At 35.5% G+C, this 20,976-nt stretch overlaps 1 long non-coding RNA gene across 1 annotated transcript in view; it reads left to right on the top strand.

The window, feature by feature from the left end:
- Positions 1 to 20,976, top strand: part of LOC126760995 (uncharacterized) — a 210,029-nt gene that overhangs the window by 103,919 nt on the left and 85,134 nt on the right. Inside the window, exon 3 of the long non-coding RNA XR_007667279.1 lies at positions 2,527 to 2,562. This is a non-coding gene — a long non-coding RNA (uncharacterized LOC126760995). The remainder of the gene's footprint in view (positions 1 to 2,526; positions 2,563 to 20,976) is intronic.

The raw sequence follows: 20,976 nt of genomic DNA, 5'->3' as shown, positions 1-20,976 counted from the left end.
TACATAGATATATGTATATGTAATAGACTTGGAGATAAAACGAAATTAGTGCGTGTAAGATTTGATATTTGGCGGCAGTAAAATATGCAAAATATTTACGAAAACATTTAATAATTTTCCACTCTGTGTTTTGCCTAATGAATAATGGCATACTTCTGATGAAGAGATTTCGGAGAAATTGCTTTTTGTGAGTTTTAGTAATTTATCAGAGAAATTTATATGTGGAATTGATTAAATGGTATTAGACGGCATTTAAATAAATTTATGCAGATGAAAAACGTGAAGATTGATACACATTCGCAAACGTTTCGAATATTTGTATACCCTGAACTGGCGGAATTAAGTTTGGAACAAAGTTTGTAACAGGACAGGTCGGAGACCCTATAAAATATATATAAGTGATCAGCATGACGATCTGAGTTGATTTAGACATGAACGTCTGCCCGTCTGTATATATGTGTTTTTGAAATAGCGATATTTTTCAAATCAGACTCTGGTATTATTTTATACTGTAGGCAAAAAATAGTAAGAGTTTTTAACTCAAATTTCGAGCAAAATCCATTAGTCGAAATATTTTTGTTTATAGGCTGGTATGACTGCCAGTGCCATCAGTGAAAACCATTTTTAAAGATCCTTTGGGCCTAAGAAGACCTATAATATCCGAATATAATTATCAGACCAGGTCATTGTAGCATAATCATGATGAATATTTCCGCAAAAGTTTTTTTCCCCTCATAAACTAACCTTAATAATTTCCGATTGTCACGCCATACATAGACCTAATAATCCTCAGTAAAGCCAGATGGAGGTTCAGTTTAATTTGAGCTGAAGTATTCGTCATACAGGACGTCAACGCTTTTTGTGAACTTCGATATATAAATTTGACACTTCATATAACTGCAAAGCTCCTTGATATCTAAGACGAGCTCAAGATAATTCCGATCAGAAGGTGTTCCAACGTCTCTTTCATGCCTACTTCCGTGCACCTTTTGCATATATCGTCATTAGTAATGCTCATCCGGCTCGAATTTGATGGCAGTAAGTTGTGACCATTCATTGTCCCAACAATTGTCCTGCAGTCTCGGAACCGTGGGAATAAAAAGCATACATATTTTTCTTCGGGGCTCTTGCACATATTATTGACGATCCTGAATGTCCTTGAGTCATTTCATCTCAACCTGATCCGTCTATCAGTCCTTTCGGGCTAGTGTATCATTTCTAGCGACTTACGTGTATTCTTGGCATTCTCATCAGATATTTTGTTTCATGGTATTCCTTTGTATTCTGGCAGTCACCATATCTACTGCTTCTCTGTTTCTAAGCACATTCGATGTGACGTGAGTTTATTGCGGCCTGGATATCGATGTTGCTATCTATCTCAGCTACTTTTCTGACTGCAACGACTTTCACCTGAAAGATACTGCGGTATTTCGGAAGCTTGCAGGGTTTTCTAAGATCCAGCTCCCAGCAGTAGATTCTGGCGCCCATTTCATTAAAAATTTTTCTCATCTACTTAGATGTTGTAAGTTCCTGTGGCGAGTGGCATTCTTCTGCTCTATTTCGCCTGGGTATCTAATAGTATACGATCCGAGCGGTTTTAGGCCTGTTCTGATAATGCCGAACATTCGAGAAGAAGGTGTTAAATGATTCTAACACTTATTCTAAAGCTGCGTCCAAGTATTTATGCACCTGACATTCTGTAAAATTTTCAATTCTACCACGTGAATCTTGATCGGACAGTGTCCAGTAACTATTAAAAGGTGAACTTTGCTGAGAGCGAAGAGTTAATTAGACCTTTTTGCAATACCCTTGACCTTAGGACTGCTGAGCTGACCTGAAGCCCTATAATCTAGTAGTGAACTGCAAGAAGCATTTGGGATACCAACTCGTTCCCAATTTGTAGCTGCTACTGATCTATCAAGCTCATTTACCTTATATTTTCATGTATTACCGCTGTGGCCAGGCACCTAAACCTGTCTTAGCAAGTAACTCGGTGCCAGAGATAAGGAGTCTAGACATATCTTCACTAATCTTGAACATACAGTCATCGAGCTCAAAGCTAATATCGATAATTTGGGTAGTCACCACTCTGAACTTACAGTTCATCTATATCATCATTATGTAGATGTTGCTTACAACTTCAGACAAGGTTTTGTTCGATTAGCACCCTTACTATGAGATAGCAAAAAATTCCTAAAATAACCACTGTAAAAGTTCGATTGAAAACTCCGATATGGAACTATGTCAAAACTTTTTTTATCGACAGTTTTGATTTTCGAAATGAAAGTTATAGCAACATAACAACGAAACAAATCGCCTTGGCCGATATTTAGAAGAGGTGCCAAGAAAGGTTCTTTCGAATGGTAATGAACATTCGCAATTAAATTTGAAGTTTCTGTATTTTTTCTTTAAAAAGTAGGCAAACTCGATATGGATCACCATTTACTTCTATTTTGTCAATCCCTCTTTGGGTATATGAAATATCTGCAGCTAAATTTTAAAAGTAATTTTCTCTTCTTCTTTTAGATCATACATGCATTAACATCGCTTGAAACTGTAAAGGTGAGTACATCCTAATATACATATATTTTATATTTTTCTGTGTTTTAAAAATGATTTTCGTTCTTCATAATACTAACAGAAGTACTCGTAAAATTGTTTAAAAATTATTATAACTACAACTATATATATATAGATAAAGATATCAAAGTAATCAGGTCAACTGCGGAATGGTGGGTGGCAATTTAATTGCTTGTAGTACACACCTTCAAGACAGCTTGATTTCACCAGCCGCCAACCACCGGCTACCAGTCAGCAGTTAATTACTTATGAATGAAGACCACACACACTCATACAAATACACAGAGACCCAGCTCTGTTGCGCGGAAACAGGGGAAACCGCTCATTTCCGCACTATCGCGACCGGACAAGCGACAGCGTCAAATAAACCAACAAAAACTAAAAGAAGCTGTCACATACTGCCTTCTGCCTTCGTCTAAGACTCACTACTACGTAATTATATTGTTATTGTAAATAATAACTGCCACTATCGCTTCACCGCTGACGCTCTGCGCATGCTCTACGACGCGAATAATGAATGAGAGGCGTTGTCGGTGGATTCTTTTCGAATGCCAAGTGAAAATTCTAAAATCCGAAAATTCTTTTATGTCCGTGTTTCCTCTGCAATTATCTCTTCAAATTAAAACTTCATTAAGTGCAAACGTACAGGCACAGACACAGACATCCAAACATTTATGTCGAGAATAAGAAATTTAAATTTGCTGACTTTATCTGTCATCATTTGTGGCGAACAATGCAAGCGAAAAGCTAGTGGAAGCCAAAGAAAATCTTCAACTCTGTCTTGGTATTGTAACTAACGTCCGGCCGTGGCGTGGCGAGTGGGGTCAGTGTGCTAAGATAAGATTTTAATGGCAATTTTCTCTGCATACTAACTGCTATGCTATTTATAGAAGACATTCTTTGTTCACCAATGTAACTGCTTAGAGTTTCTTCTATTACTTAATGTCTTTCTTACAGCCACTTTAAGGTCTTAAAATTACATAATTGCTGAGGTAATTAATTTTCCCGGCTTCTTACATGATTCATTATATTGCTATACATACTATATATACCTCTTTCTATAATATATATATATATATATATGTTTATGTTCTCACTATGTTTGAGTTGAAAAACTTTTAATGTGGCAATCAGTTCCTAAATATTATTTAATAAGCCCGCATAATCTTTGGCAGCAACAATAAATTTAAGTACTTCAACAATGCTTTTAGGCAATAATCAAACAATAAAAAAGCCCTTAAAGCTTATCATTACAAATATAAAATATTCCATGTATTCACTTGATTATCATTTAAATTGTATGGCAGTTGTATGAAATAGTGACTCCATCTGAACGATTTCTTCGAGGATTGCACCCTTAGCTAAGACAATATGTCAAATTTCGTGAAAAATTCTCGTCAAATGACAGAATATTTTTACTTGCCCTCGTTCACTACCAGACCCATTTGCTTCGCTTCCTTAACAGCCTAGAGAGAGCAGAACCAAAGGCGCTGTACCCCTCTTATACAGATAGCTCCTTCTCGATTCAGTTCTGTAGTTCAAGTAATTTTCTTCAGCAGTGGATTGAAGAAGTCGCACGATAGAGAGTCGCCTTGTCTTAAATCTCGTTTGGTATCGAGCGACTCGGAAAGGTCTTTTCCGATCCTGTCGGAGCTTTTGGTATTGCCCAACGTCAAGCCAGCATGTTGTCAAAAGCAGCTTTGAAATCGACAAAGAGGCTTGTCGATCCCTGTTTCATGGTTTTTTCCAAGATTTTGCGCTTGGTGAATATCTGGTCCGTTGTTCATTTTTCGGCCTAAAGTCACACTGATAAGGTCCAATCAATTTGTTGACGATGGGCTTTAAGCTTTCACACAATACGCTCGAAATACCTTATACGCGATGTTCACAGTAGTTGTGGCAGATTGAGGGGTCTGCCCTTTTTGTGGATTGAGTAGAGTACACTTGAATTCCATTCGTCGGACATGATTTCGTCTGAACATATTCTACAAAGAAGTTGATGCTCGCCTAGCAATTCATCGGTCCCGCTGCTTTGTTGTTCTTCAGATTGGTAATTGCTATTGGAATTGCTTCATGGTCGGGCAATGAAACGTCTGCTCCATCGTCATCGATTGAGGAATCGCGTTCACCATCTCCCGGTGTAATGTTTTCAGCAGGCTGGAGAAGTGTTCCCTCCATAATTTAGTAAGCACTGGGCATCAATCACTAAATTACCTCTGGGGATTTTACAAGAGTATGCTCCGGTCTTGAAACCCTTTGTTAGTCGTCGCATCTTTTCGCAGAATTTTCAAGCATTACCCTTGTCGGCCTGCTTGTCAAGCTCTTCACACTCAGGCATTTCGCCTCTCTCTTTTTTGTCTGCAAATGCGTCTCGCTTCCCTCTTCAACTCACATCGGAAATTACGCTAAGATATTATGAAAATGCTAATGGGGTTATCTGTATCTCTTCTCCAATAGCAGACAACACCATTTAAGCTCAAACTCAAATTATTCAAATTACAATTAAGGTAAATGATGTAAAACTTAGCAACGGAAACGTGAAGTACGAGTAAACATTTGACTGCAGTATAAGGGTCTAAGAGAAGAAATATTAATAGCAACTCACTTACAGTAATCGAAGCAGTCCACCATAAAATAGATTTTCATGCAGACCAGTCCAGAACGATTTACTCCAAAAACATTTCTTCGTTATTCACAGTTTATATCCTTTACTACATCAGAAAGCTTCAAAAAGCTCTGTTTACTCTATTTGAATAAGAGATTTATAAAAGATCAGTATCCGGGGCTGTAAGTGGCTTTAAGCTTTTAAACACTTATTTCGAAAATTTTACTTCCGAAAAAATTTTTCTTTGAAGAAATGACTCCACTTGATATTTTTATGGGAAAAATAATTTTCATCCTATTCCGATAGTTTTTCAATGTCTCACTTCCGTAATTGACAAAATACCACCAATCGACAGATATGGTTTACGCAACACACATTCGAACTTCCGTTTTAAATTTTTATAGATTTTTTGCTTTGTTGATTCTTCTTTATGTTTCTTTTTTCCAACTTTATTTTGCGAAAGGTGCTTTCGTTGAACAACCAACAAAGGAAAGTTGTCACCACTACATAGCATCACCAGCAACTGCTGAGCCTTTCCGTGGCCGTCACCTTGCCACAACAGCAGTCGACTGCATTTCATGGCCTATAGCCAATTTTATCATCCCCATAACGGTGTGAATCATTAAAGTTTTCATTCACTTTTCCAAAGCGATTTCGCATTGTTTACATTGAACGCGCCTATGAAAAATGCATGAGTCTGCTAAGTGTGTGCTACCATAAAAGGCAAATAAATAATAACTAACACTCGCTAAATGATAACCATAAAAAAATGGCAAACGAAAGACGAGCAAAAAAATATCCGGTAGAAACAATTAGAAATTAAAATCGCTTTAATGGCATCGGTGCGGCATCGCTTCGAATTCGATTGTGTGGCAACGCATGGGAATTGTTGACATTGCTATTATTGGTTGTGGCAATAAAATTGTTGATGCCACTGCTGTTGCTGTTGTTGTTGCTATTTATTATTATTTGTTGTTCTCCTTGCACTTACTTGGCGTTGGCCAACTGGTTGCCTGGCGGCTGACGGTCACAAAGTCAATTTTTATTACTTCCATAATTACTCACATACTGACACACGCTAATGCATATAATACAAGGCAGATGTGCGTTACTGTTCAAAGGAAAATGTGGCATCACCGGATGGCTGTTTGGAAAGTGCAGCACCACTTATGCGTGCATGCGAGCATATTTGCCAGCGACAATGTTGCAACATGAGTCAATATTGTTTTTGTTGTTGGCCTAGACAAAATGTTGTCTATATGAGGAATCGCAACCAGCCATAAGCAAAAACAATAAATTCAACAACATTTTTTTCATCGACTTCTATTTTGTAGTCGTGCTGAGCAGTTTTCACAAGTATTGACTACTGAAATCAGAGGCCACCTATCAGAGTGTCTAAGTGCTTCATAAACATAAGTAAAATGTCATGTACATATTTGACATTTGATCGAGGTGCGATAAAATTGTTTACTTATTCTAATTAGCGGATGCTCAAGCGAAGAAACACAAATAGTGGTATTGCTATGTATTAAGGTGGTCCTTATTTGGAAAACAAATAAAAAAATCATAAAAATTGTATAAAATCAATTAGTTTTTTTTAAATAAAGACCTTTGTAAAAAAAATATTTTTAAAAACTTTAAGGAAATGCATAAACTAAAATAAAAAAAACATTAGGGTGGTACAAAAAAAAACTGTATATTAAACCATAACTTTTCGGTTTTCAGTAAATTTTCGTAAAAAATATTACAATAAAAGTTAAGAAACAAAAAATAGTGATATTTCTATGTATTAAGGTGGTCCTTATTTCGAAAAAAATTCAAGAAAATCAAAAAAATTAGTTTTTTAAAGTAAAGTCTTTGATAAAAAAATATTCAGAAAAATTTAATGAAACGAATAAATTAAAATTAAAAAAATTATTAGGGTGGTACAAAAAAAACTATATATAAAACCAAAAATATTCAGTTTTCAGTAGATTTTCATAAAAAACATTACAATAAAAGTTAAGAAACAAAAAAATAGTGGTATTTCGATGTATTAAGGTGGTCCTTATTTGGAAAAAGTAATCATAAAAATTGTAATGAAACGCATAAGCTAAAATAAAAAATATTAGGGTGGTACTAGTGATAGAACAAATAAATAAAAAAATCTATATACGTATTTATAAAACTAAAATTGTGCGGTTTCAGTTGATTTTCGTAAAAAATTTTTTTAAAAATTTAATAAAATTTTTTGTTAAATTATTAAGGAGGTACTTGTTCAAAGAATAAGTAAATAAAAAATGCATATAAAAACAAAACTGTTAGGTAGATTTTTGTAAAAAATATTTTTAAAAATTTAATAAATTTTTTTATTAAAATATATTTAAAAATTAAATATTTTTTTTTCAAAGACTAATTAAAAAAAATAAGAAAAAACAATTTATTAAATAAATTTTTATAAAGTTTGATTTAAAAAAATTATTAGTATTTAAACATATTCTAGAAACAATACTTTCAAAATTATGAAAGATTCCAATCCAGTAAAAATACCTATTTTGTTGTGCTTCAATTATTTGACAGCTGTCATCATAGTTATGATCATTGGCATATTATTTGTAGCTCTTCAGTTAGTTAATATAAAAAGACTTACAAAACAGCATTTATAAAATAATGTCCCACCCTAATATTAACCCTAATCAATCACTAAGCTGACATCATAATTATCATCATCGGCACATATATTTAACTTCTTCAGTTAATTATTATAAAAATACTTATAGAACAATATTTAAAAAATAATGACCCACCCTAATATTAACCTACTCCACTAAATTGTAGTCATTATTTTCATCATCGGTATATTATTTATACCACTTCAATTATAATATTATTTTAGTTTTAAAACCAAATCTTCTGTTAATTTACAATAAATAGTGTTTTTTTACCTCTTCAATTAATTAATAAAAAAAAGAATTATAAAATAGCATTTATAAAATAATGCTTCACCCTAATATTAACATACGCCACTCTTGCTTGTGTCTTCAAAAATTTACTGGTGGTCTTTGTTTGATTTACTAAGTGTTTCTTGTTTGTTCTAATCAATGACAACGTGACTACTTGTTCTCGCACGAACCTAACCAAACAGTTATCTAGTATGTATACAACACGATCTTACAGTAAATTAAAATCGTTTGCTTTCGAGCATAGTAACAACAAAATATATGAATTTTTATATGTCGAAAAAATTGTTTACATAAGAATCTAATGAAGCTGATGATTTTGATTTAATTTTTTGTTTTCGGAGCCAGTCTTAACTACTTTGCGCATACTTCTGTGAGTAGAAAAGCATGCTTCTTTCAATAAAATGGTCAGAGTATTGTTCTATATTTATAAGACAACAGAAAACCTTTCAAGTTTTTGACCTAGACTGGACTGGAAATCGAAGCTAGCCCAGTGCCCACGAATTTTTTACTCGAAAAACTTTTGACAAAAGCTCTTAAGCCAGTTATATACAGTTTATACTATATATTAGGTCGCATAATTCTTGTACACCTAGCGCCTTTGCTACATAAATAACGGTATCAAATACCGTGAAGTTTTTTATACACAGACTTAATTATACAGAGACGGTAGCAGAGGCACTCGCACAGAGGCAAAAATGTTTAAATCTTTATCACCTCTAACTCTAATCACGGTTTAACTTTAATGTTATCACACCATTATTTATCCTTCTTTTTACCTGTATTTGTCAACTTCCTTACAATTTAGAACACATGCTATATATGATAAGCTTAAAGAGATCTAATCAAGTTTCCGACATCTCTCAACCCTGCCATATTGATTTTGATGCAAAAGCAATCTCAAGTTTAAGGTTTTTGGCTTGCAAGCCTATATCAAGGATTCCCATTAGAACCTTTTAACAAACTGTGATTTTACTTTAAACCTTCATCTAATTACTTTGGTCACTATACCAATTTGAGTTGAAGGATCTGTGGTTTTGAACCGTGATCTCAATGGAAACTCAAAATGGTTAAATTTATTTCAAGTTGTATTTTCATAAACACTCAAAAATATTTAGTTTCTACTGTATACTCTGCATTTATTGTTAGTTTTAAGCACTCAACATCAATATAGTGGGAACCCAGAGTTTGGGACGCAACATGAACTTAAAAACCTCCTGAAACGAAACTAAAATTCTCCATCTACAAAACAATTACAATAAGCAATCTATAGTAAATGCAAACTTGATCCAAATCTTTCAGAGTTGTCTTATGGTTTCATTCTTAAATATTAAAATTTTGAATACAAATCCGAACAGCGGGAAAATACAGTTTATTTTTTTGTGTTAAATTAAGAATGGGTTTCAAATCAAAGGTAACCCAGAGTTTGGGACGCAAATGTTTAAAAACCTCCTCAAACGAAACAATTAAAGAGGCTCTAAAAAACTTAAATATGTAATTGTCTTATGGTTTCATTCTTAAATATTGAAAAATCATTTAGTGGATTTTTTAGTATAATGTATGTATGTATATGTATATGTATATGTATATATATATAATAAAAAAATATACTATCCATACAAGCGTAGAGAAGATATACCAATAATCGAAACACGTGTGGGCAATTTACACTGAAGATTTTCGATTTAGTTTGATGATTATTGCTAGCCACCAAAATAAGAAAATAGTAACATCTATTAACGGAAGATGAACTACATACATATATATATAGATATACGCACCTATATAAGAATACAAGAGTAAGTGCTGGAGAAAAGCTGAAGCTACAAATAATCAAGCTGTGCCGTCACAGTGAAGAGATTAATAGCTGACCAAAATCACTTTCCAGCAGAGTTAGAAGAAATTAATGATCTCTTAGATAAATGTGTGAGTCTGTTAGGTGTTTATTGTATGTAAGAATTCAGCATTACTTGAAAGCTTTAATTTCCCAACAAATAAAAAGTTGAAATATATATATATTTGTTGATAGTACTTGTGAGATTTTGGGTTTAATAGAAAGCAAAATTTTTTTTATGAAATTTATTTTATAATCGTATTCAAGTAATGCAGAATTTTCTATAGCATTTTCTGTGCTAGTGGAAAATTACTTTTATTCCAGGTGAGGTCAGGTTAGTTCAGAAAGTTTTGTTATGAAGCCATCTTCTCGGTTTAGTTTTACACCACTGTGGCTTAGCCGTTTTTATTTGGTGAAGATCTCTGCAAAAGTTAGGTTTCAAATGTTCAGATGTAGTAGGTTTATTACTAAAGACCTTTGGCTTGACTTTTCAAAACAAATAGTATTCTAACAAAGATATATTTGTTAACAACAGTAGCCAATTGACAGGTCCATTTCTTGATATGGTATCTAAAGCAAGCTTCCAAAGATGGCATTATCAAAAAATTTCCGCAGTAAACTCTTATAATAAGTCCACAACGAAAACTGCATCAACAAAGGGTTCTGGATTTTATGAATTGCTTTCGGCCAAACGGTTCTTGATTTTAGGTCAAACTCGGCGTGCATATTACAGGGTTTGTCCGGAAAGTAATATGACTGATTTTCTTCGGTCGCGACTGTACTTCGGAACGCCAAGTTTTACGTGGAAGTCCTCAAGAGACTCAAACGAAGGGTCAATCGGGTCCGACAAGACATCGCAGCCGATTGGAAGTTGCACCACGACAACGCCCCTGCTCACGCCGCATTTCCTGTGAACAGCTACCTAACCAAGGCCAACATCCCAACGCTTCCGCAGCCGACCTATAGCCCAGATGTATACAACCACCCGCACTTTTTTTGTTTCATTGCCTGAAAAGGCCGATGAAAGGCAAGCATGGTAGCGCTGCATCGACGCAGAAGAAGCCTATTTTGAAAGAATTATAACGATTGGTTCAATAAATTTTTTAAATGGACTCAGTCCTATTACTTTCCGAAAAAACCCTGTATTATATGCAACCTTGATAATTATCTCAATTCAGCCTTTCAGGCCAAAATTTTTTGCATAATATAAGGAAGGTTTCTTTTTACCACAGTAACTCCATAAACCTTCTAGTAGACAACTCAGGTCTTGGAACACTTAGCTCTTAAATTATCACTTTACTTTGGGTTATATTGATGGTGGACAGACCAAAGGCCTTCTACTTCTATGGAAAGGGAACTTAGTAATATTGTACTTGTGTATTATCACGAGGATTCCCACCTTCAGAGAAATGGAAAAGTGGATTCGGCGGAATGCTTAACTCTCTATCTTTGCGAATGTCTTACCTTCAGTCGACTAAGACGAGATATGTTCCACGTCTTTCAATGATCCAACTTAAGAGGCAAGTTTTTACCATATCCACTGAGTTATTGATAAGGCTTAAGTTGTGGTTTCCACCCTGGAGCATAATGGGCCTAATGATGATTTGATGATGTAAGGGCGGCCGCGGTCTGACGCTCCTGCGAGCCACTTTTAAACCGACCAACCAAACATTCGTAATGAGCTTAAGCTAACTTGTATGATGCCAGCAGCACTCGTCGGCGTTCAGAGTAACTAAGTTTTCAGGCTGTTAGCCCTATGGCGTAATACGGTATAGTTTAATTTTCCAACCGTTTCACTCACCACGTGTAGTGAAAGCAAACAGAGCTTGACGCAGCACCAAATAATGCAACAAAGTGAGGTGCAACAATTCAAAAAATCATTAGAAGCGTAACAGATAAAAGGTCACTTGACCGCAAAAGTGCCAAAATGCACAGAAAACATTTAAAATTGAGTGGTCGCCGGCTGAAATTGTATGTAACTTCGTGCAGCTTGAAGAAATCTGAGCCTCGTAATTACGCATTATGCAACAAGCAACTGACACCTCATGTGTTAACGCTTTTGAGCCACAACAATTATAATTATGCAGAAGAGGCGGCTAAACAAGCCAACTCACTGGGATCTATATCCAGCAGGGCGATCAGTGAAGCCGCTAGACAAAACGGTAACAAAATCACGCAGCTGCACTCGAGCCGAACTTCAAATGCACTTTCGATTTTCACCCAAAATCAACAAGCAACAACAACAAATGCCACCATAATGATTGTGCAGCATTTTTCTAGCGCACACACACTTGCAACATAGCTGTAACTGTAATTTTAGGTTTACGCACATATCAAAAGCGCAGTCGAAAAATAATGTTATAGATCAGCACGTTGTCGCTGCTTTATTGCGGTGTTTGTTGTTATTGCTGACTCTTAAATGCCAACATGCAATCATAATCTGTTGCATGTTGCCATACAAAGCTAACAACAGCAGCAACAAATGCTCACGGCATCAACAACTGTACTCATAATACGAGTATGGATTTTGCTTTGGCAGCGGGCGATTATAACTCGATCACAGCTGTCCGTCCGTCGGTCCACTTAAGTGAGAAATGATTGTGCGAGTTTTAATTTTTGTAATTTGATTTACTTGTTGCTTACAAGCGCAGATTGTGGTAGACTTTTTGCCGCAGCGCAACCAATTTGATCCCTAGGGTATGTTAGCTCTGTAATCGAGCTGTTGTTGGGAATAAAATAATCTAATCGAAATAGATATAAAGTTAGGAGTATTAAAATGTTCAGTCGCAGAAAAGAATATGTTCAGCGATCTTCGGATTTCGTAGGGGAACTGAGATATTTCCAGTAACCGAGCAGGATATGTATGAAAAACTCGAAAATGTAATCGGATGTGTGGACGGTGTCAGCCAACTCTTAGTAGATGATTCCCTATCAATCCAACCAAACACATAGAAAACCCTTCTCCACCGTCTACCAGCATTTACGCCGACTCACCGTGATTCGTATGCACGGAGTGATGCAACTCTTAGTTGATGATTCCTTGCCAAATCCAACCAAACACATAGCAAAATCTTTTCGACAATCAATTCTTTCTTGAGCAGCGTTTGTGCCAACTCACCGTGTTCGACTCTAGCCGTTTTATTTTGACCTTGTCGAAGATGTCCAATTTTTCATTATCACTATCCATCCACTTCAGACAGACATCGGCCCATGAGATTGGTTTGAAGTTTCATCAAGACATCTCAATTTTACTCTGTTGCACGGACAGATGGACGTCAGACAGTAACTCAGAATTAAGTTTGTATTCTCAACCGGATCATTCATATATACATAACCCTATGGCTAATTCTAATATTTTTAGGTGATACATACGACCATTAGCTCAACAAAACTATTATTCTCTATAGCAGCAATCCGCAAAAGTATATTCCCCAAAGCTTGAAAAGTTTTTCCGAAAGTTCGAACCATTTCAACAACTTTTTTTCTTTAACTGACTTTTTGACTTCAGCTTTCTAGTTGCCGTGTAGGGGTGTTTGAGTGGGGCGCGAGTCGAGGATAGGGTACATGTTATTACAGAATGTTAGATGTAATCGGACATTAGGGATCTGGGTGGTATGGGGATTAGCTGGACTGATTGGCGTTTAGATGTTAGCATTGCGATCTCCACTAGTCGGAACAGTTAGGGTCTTTTGCGCGTGAATTGTTTATGGCGCGAAGGCGTTTAACTGGGTGTTAGGGTTAGCTTCTTGTGTGAATGCTGTGTAATGTTCATGTGCGGTCCAACCTTGGACTTCGCCCCAACCTGTTCATGGGAACTTGCCCCTTGGAGAGTATCGTGCAGGTTGTGGTTAAAACCCAAATGCGGAAAAAACTGACACTTTGTCAGTTGAATGTGGAGTCGCATTGCAACCGACTAACGAACCCAAAGTCTAACAGAGGTTTTAGATGGACCTCGAATCTACCAAGGTGATTCGTGTGTCCACTTCAAACTGCCAATTGGTACGGAAAGGACCTGGCATTTTCAGTGCGCTTATCAACCCATTGTTTTGTTCAGCTGTGTTCTTTTGTGCCGTGCGGTTAAGGCTGTCGTCAGCAAGTACCCACGTTAAACACTATGGAGGTTCTAGCTTGTTGTCATGTATTTCCTAGTGTTGGTATTAACCTCTGTGAAATTCAGCAAATGTATAATTTTGTTTCGGTTTCGGCCACATTTGAGCTTCTCTTACTCGCTAAGATCACTTTTAATTTTACACTCCTTTATTTTTGTTGTAATTATATATGCACATACATAATATTTATTCAATCTCAACCGTCATTACCTTTATGTTAAACACAGGCCGGTGGTATTTAAATCGCAATGAACTGTCGTCGAATTGGTCTACATGCCATTATAAGTATAAGTGTACATACATACATATGTGATATTTACCTGCACAGCATAATTTTCGATTTATTGCAAGCTATTTGCAGCCAACTTGTGTTAATATTTCGGCTCATTTAAGTGAATTTTCAATTGCATATGTACCGTGTTGAATTTATCGGCCCACAACGGTTGTCTGACATTTATTGCGTTTGTGGCAAGTTGCAGAAATGAGCCAATAATTCTCCTCGCGATTTTGTTTGCGAAGCTTTCAACTTGCCGCCTGGACATAAGTGGCGTTATAGCTAAGTATTTGCATACAGCAGTTACATTGAGGTGAGTTTTAGTTAACATTACTGTTATTCAATACCGCCAAAAATAAAAAAGTATGCTGCAAATATAACTGTACAATCTTTCATAGATATATTAATCGGAAATGCCGCATGAAAGTTAAGGTCGTTCCACGCACTTACGACGCCGCTTGAAGCCCGCCACTTTTTGCAACACAAATATTAATAGCAATTTTCTTTGGTTGTTGTTTTTTTTTGTTTCTTTGAAATCCACGCAACAATATTACTTACGTTGTTACGACACAATACAATTTTATTTCGCATGTTTACATTTTCGTTTTTATTAAATTTCTTTGCATTTGTCTTATTTAGTGACTTTTTTGTTGTTGTGCGCGGCGCAACGCAATTTCCAGCAATCAATCGAACTTTTGTGCGCCGGACGTAAATTTCTTGTAAATTTTGCAAATAAAAGCTAAATGTGTGTATGTTTATATGTAACGGTGCTTGTCTTTGTTTGTTGTCTGCATAAATTTAATGGCATTTTAATGATATTTTTCGCAATGATTTAGTAGTTTATTTGTGGGTGGCGGAAATAGACACCGGTATTTACATATTTATATACATAGGTATGTATGTATATGTTTTTATAGTTTTTTAAACTGTTATTCCGCATGATTTCAGTGCGTTTTTACTGTATCCAATGGTGAGATCGAGACAACCTTCAGTTTTAGTTACTACATTTTCTAAAGATTTTGTATTAATGAAGTGATTTGATTTGAAAAAATATTATTATTACATAAGTTGACGCATACAGGATGCAATATGTTTTAAGTCGTTATGCAAAAATTTAGTAACTTTGAATTTGCTCACTGAAGTGAACTGCTTGAGGCTAACAGAGAAAGGGTTGACCGGAATGCAAAGTCTCGCCTCATATCGCCGCTGATCCCAACATTTTTACTTCTTTTCTCCCTTTCCACATTTAGAAGACTGATTTGAATTTATTTTTGCACAAAATTTAATCAACAGAGAGAGTATGGCCGAACGATTGTCGATATATGCAGCTAGAAAATGACATCAAATATTTGCTCAACTTTTGATGATAAGGGCAGACTTTCTGTAAAATTGAAAAAAAATTTTTTTTTGTTCTTTACATATTCTGTTAGGTTATGCTTTTAAAATAAATATATTAAAATTTTATAACGATATCTCAAATAGTTTTTGAGTTACAGCCTTTTATTTTGTAGTCGCTCAGTTCAATTAGCTTCCTCAGCTGAACTTTAAAGTTTAAATGCTTTTTCTATAAACTAGATACATTTTTCCAATTTTTTCAAATAATCCGATTGCTATGAAATTTTTGTACATCGTCATTATTGCATATGACCATTTTGTCAATATTCATATATTTTCGAACATTACTTCTTAACATCTTCTACAGAGTTTGTTTGTTTATTCTTCTAAAGATTTGTCCACGGTAATGGCGGAAATCACCAGTACAAATCTATTGTTTTTAGTGCCGTCGGATATTACATGTAATTCAAAGGATATTGAAACTGAAAAATATTGAATGTTTTACCATAAAAGAAAACAGGTCAATTGAAAAGTTCCCTGGCACATAAATGGCACTACTAGTTGAAGCAAAAACTTAGCTTGATGATGAGTTTCCCGACACTACGCTACGAAAATCAACCATCAAGGATTGCTATGCTAAGTTAGAACGTGGTGAAATGAGCACCTAAGAAGGTGAACGCATTATAAATGTAGATACCGAAGAAACATCAAAACAGTCCATAAGGATGACCATAAAGTAAAGTTGTTTGCGATAGCAGTCACCATAAAGATATCAACTGAATGTGTAGAGCATATCATTCACGAATACCTGGGTATGAAAAAGCTTTGTACAAAGTGGTTGCCGCCTGAGCTCACTTTTGGCCAAAAACAACGACGGGATGATGATTCGGAGCAGTGTTTGGAGATGTTCAAGCGTAAATAAACCAGAGTTTTTGCGTCGACATGTGACAATGAACGAAATGTGGCTCTTTCACTTCTCTCCGAAGTCCAATCGGCAGTCATCAGAGTGAACTGAAAACGATGCAGCCGATCCAAGGCGTGGAAACCCGCAAATGTCGGCTGGCAAAGTTATGGCGTTTGTATTTTGGGATGCGTGTGGAATCATTTTTATTGACTACCTTGAAACAGGAAGAACCATCAACTGCGATTATTACATAGCATTATTAGACTGGACGAGTTCACTGAAACACGGCCGCATTTGAAGAAAAAGCAAATGCGGTTTCACCAAAACAATGCACCGTGTCACAAGTCAGTGGAAACGATGGCAAAAACGCATGAATTGGAATTCGAATTGCTTCCACATCCACCATATTGTCCATATATGGCACCCACTGACTATTTTCAGTTCTGAGAACTTAAAAGAATGCTCGCTGGAAAGAAATTTTCGTCGAATGAAGAGGTGATCGCTGAAACTGAGGCCTATTTTGAAGCAAAGGACAAATCGTACTACGAAAATCGTATCGAAAAGTTGGAGGTTCATTATAATCAGTGTATCACCCTTGAAGATACCTATGGTGAACAAAGAAAAATTGCTAAAAAATGTGTTTTTCTATGGTAGACCGTGAACTTTTTAATTGACCTGTTAGCTTTAATATTAAATATTCCTAAATAAGCAGTAATAACATCTAGAAAAAATTACAGAAAAGGCCGGAATACTGTATAGAACCTCTACTGTTAGAACGACGACAGAATGTCTAAGTGGATAAGGTTAAAAAAACATCTATTAAATATGGTTAAATACTTTTTTGATCTACAATTTTTCATATCAAATATTGTAGGACCGAATCCACGTAACTAATTTGTATTAATTATTGGATCTTCTAAGCTTGATCTTCATCAATTATTCTAAGAATTCGATTTTCCAAGAGTTATATATAACAGATAGATATACCTGTGTAATATGGTTCTTAAATGCAGACGCATGGTTGTATCAGGTCATATATAGCTCCATTTGAACCTAGCCTCCTAGCCTAGCATCCATCTAATCGCTTTATAAAATCGTTAAAAATATATGGATTTTGTTGAAAAAAAATTTAAACTTTCCGTATTCCATTTTTTCAAGCTTTAAAAACAAAAGTGAAAAGGTTTCAATTGCCTCGACACATCGCTTAAAATTTATTTTCACATATTCGACCCCATAACCGTCTATTTCCAACCTTCACCCCTATTAACTGCTGCCACAGCTGCTGCAGTCTCGACACTCCGCTCTGCAACGCCAATAAAAGTGTTTATGCACAAAAGAATAACAATTTTATTGCACCATATTAAGTTTGAGTGCGGAATAATGCACCGAAGCAAGGCAACAAGTGGCGAATGGAATAAGTGGACCCACTGGAACTGGCAGAAACTGACGAAACGGTTATAAAATTCGCGCCACAAGCGAGTGCATGCAGCATAAAAAGTGAAATATTCCCGTACTTATATATAGATGCATATATGTATTGGTAAATACATATACTACATCAGTATATGTCTGCATATACTTTGCGCTTATCAACGCATATCTCTCTCTCTACAGCAGCAGCGGCAGCAAACACCTGTCCACCTGTCGCCGCCGTGCAACACATGGCGTATGTGGAATGTATTTCCCGCACTCCGCCCAAAACGCGGGAAAAGCGAATGCCAAAGAGTTTATGTGCGTGTTGCCGATCTTATCGCCAGCGACCACTTGTTGCTTGCGACATGCATGGGCCACATGCAACATACGAGTTTCTAAGTACTTGCAATGCTGAAAGTTGCTTTTGTTGTTGTTGCGTTAAGGCTTTTCTCTTGTGTGTGTTTTATTACCTTGCTCGTCAGTTTTTTTTTTTTTTTTTTAGGCCGCTGGCTGCCCCTTTGTGTGCGTATAATAGTTATTGATTTTTATAGCAATATGATTATTCCTTGATTAGCGGCGATTAAGCAGCAACTTTCTGCTTAGACATCGATACTGCTGTTACGTGCTATCGCCGCCGCTCTGAATACCATTCACAATAGTTGGTAGATAATTTATAACTAAATTTTGGTAAAGTAAAAATTTTCTCTTTATAAATATTTTAATATAGTGAGTTAGAATAAATTAGTCTATGAGGAGGTTATAATCGCTCGCTGTGAAAAATTTTTCGTCGAATGAAGAAATGATCGTGAAACTGAAGCCTGTTTTGAAGCAAAGGACAAATCGTACTAAAAAATTGTATCGAAAAGTTTGAGGGTCGCTATATTCAGTGTATCAACGTTGAAGGCATCTATGTTGAATAAAGACATATAAATGTTGCCAAACCAATGTGGTTTACTATGGTAGGCCGGGGACTTTTCAATCAAATAACAAAAAACTTTTAATTCCCAAAATCGTTTTCTTTAGGCTTTCCCAGTTGGTGTGGCTTTCAACACTAATTATATGATTTGCAACCCAATCGAAACTCCTAACAACCTTATCCTTCACTTTTATTTTCACCATATGATTTTTGACCTTATGATTACGTTAATTTTGAAGTTCGTATTTCTGTTAAATGTCAGGTCAAATTTCTATATGTAAAACTAACTCTGAAAATTCCCATATTGGTGGTCAGTTAGCCAGTACATTCTTGGTATTTTTCGGTTCGTTAAAAGCCAATTAGGTTGACGGCAGCAATCTAAGAAATTCTATACCCATAAAAACCCAACTAATTCCCAATGAATCCGTAAAGTATGAAATAAGTATATAGGAAGTATTATATACATAAAATACCAAAATCCGATCACTTATAAATATTTTGTGATATCTCCTCCACAGCTTTATCTGTAGAGTTTTTTTACAAACTGTTCCAAGTTCATAAGCTTGTCGGCTGAAAGTTATGGTGTTATTGGTTCTATGGTTTCTAAGCAAAATTAAAAAAATAAAAGAGACAAAATTTAATATAAAAATAAAGAATAATCCATTATTTTTTAATATCCTTTAGTAGTAGACTACGTGCTTAAAAGCCTTGTCAGACAATTTTGTGATTGCTTGATCCAGTATTGTTTGAGCACTCGTTAAAGTTTTTTTCTTCGATAAAGGCGAAAAGGCAAGCTAGACTGCTGAAAGTTTTAATAGTGTTTGTGGTTCTGATATTATAACGTTTGGCTGAATTTTCGTTTTTTCGATTCCGTACCGATCATTCTGATATGAAAGATGTATAGCGCCTTGGAAGACAAATTGTGAAAACAGTCAATCAAATAAGGGAAATCATGCTCTTTGTATGGCTGCGACCTATCAACAATAAGCCTGTCTGAATAAGATTGTGTTCCATTAGGACAACATACATTGTCCAACATACAGCCTCATACATCGATAAAGACTCGGAAGAAGTTTCAGGATTTTGGATGGAAAGTTCTTATGCAGCCATTGTATAGTGCGGAACTGACAGCAACTACTATTATACTACCTTTATTTTCTACGGCAAATGATATTGCAGGTGAAAAAATCGCCTCAAGAGAAGCTATTAAAAATTGATTGCCACAGTTTTTGCCAATAGGTTACATCTCTACTTTCTTAAAAGTTATACAATTCTAATGTTTATATGTGTCTTTCTTACTTTTTTTCTTACCATACTGTCCACTTTTTATATTCAAGTATTTTCCTCCATCGAATGCTTTTAACAACTAACTAATTATTATTATTTTTTGCTTGAATAATCTAACAAGCATCCCAACAAGCAGATTCGCATATCAAAAACACCATCAATCACATAATAACAACAACGAGGCAGGCATTTGTACGTACTGCCACTAACATAGGCGAAATGTAATTAGTAACCCCGTGGAAGAATACGAGTATCTTAAAAACAACGCAAAAGACTAGTCTAGGAGTAGTTTTCTAAAGCAACACTCAAACAATATTCCTATTCGTTTTTGACAAACAGTTAGGTTTTGGGACTTTTTATCAAATAAAAAAATATTTGTATGCAATTTTAATGAACAATTTGATTGTAATGGAAATAATTCATATTCCAAAAATCGTAATGCAATCTATACAGAAATCTGGTTTGATATTTCTGTCAGTTGCCTATGCAGTTACCATGCAACATACCAGACAGTCGCCATCTTCAAAAGGTGTGTAAGACTATTCAATATACAATAATTATTATTTTATTTGTTATTTCAATTTCAATATAATTAATTGAGAGTAAGCTGAACCGCATATCAGTCCCAAAATGACCAGTCTTCACTTCAAACCACTAGGTTGTATAAACAACTCGCACCGCCACTAAATTAGCCACATAAACTTTAAGATATCAGATAACCGGCAGCAGCTTCAAACAAGCTAATCATCTGAGCACTCAATAAAACAAAAAGCAATGAAA

The sequence above is a fragment of the Bactrocera neohumeralis genome, chromosome 6 (assembly GCF_024586455.1).
Source record: "Bactrocera neohumeralis isolate Rockhampton chromosome 6, APGP_CSIRO_Bneo_wtdbg2-racon-allhic-juicebox.fasta_v2, whole genome shotgun sequence".
Lineage (NCBI taxonomy): Eukaryota > Metazoa > Arthropoda > Insecta > Diptera > Tephritidae > Bactrocera > Bactrocera neohumeralis.
Note: the sequence above shows the minus strand (reverse complement) of the source record. Positions and strands in the feature narration are given on the sequence as shown.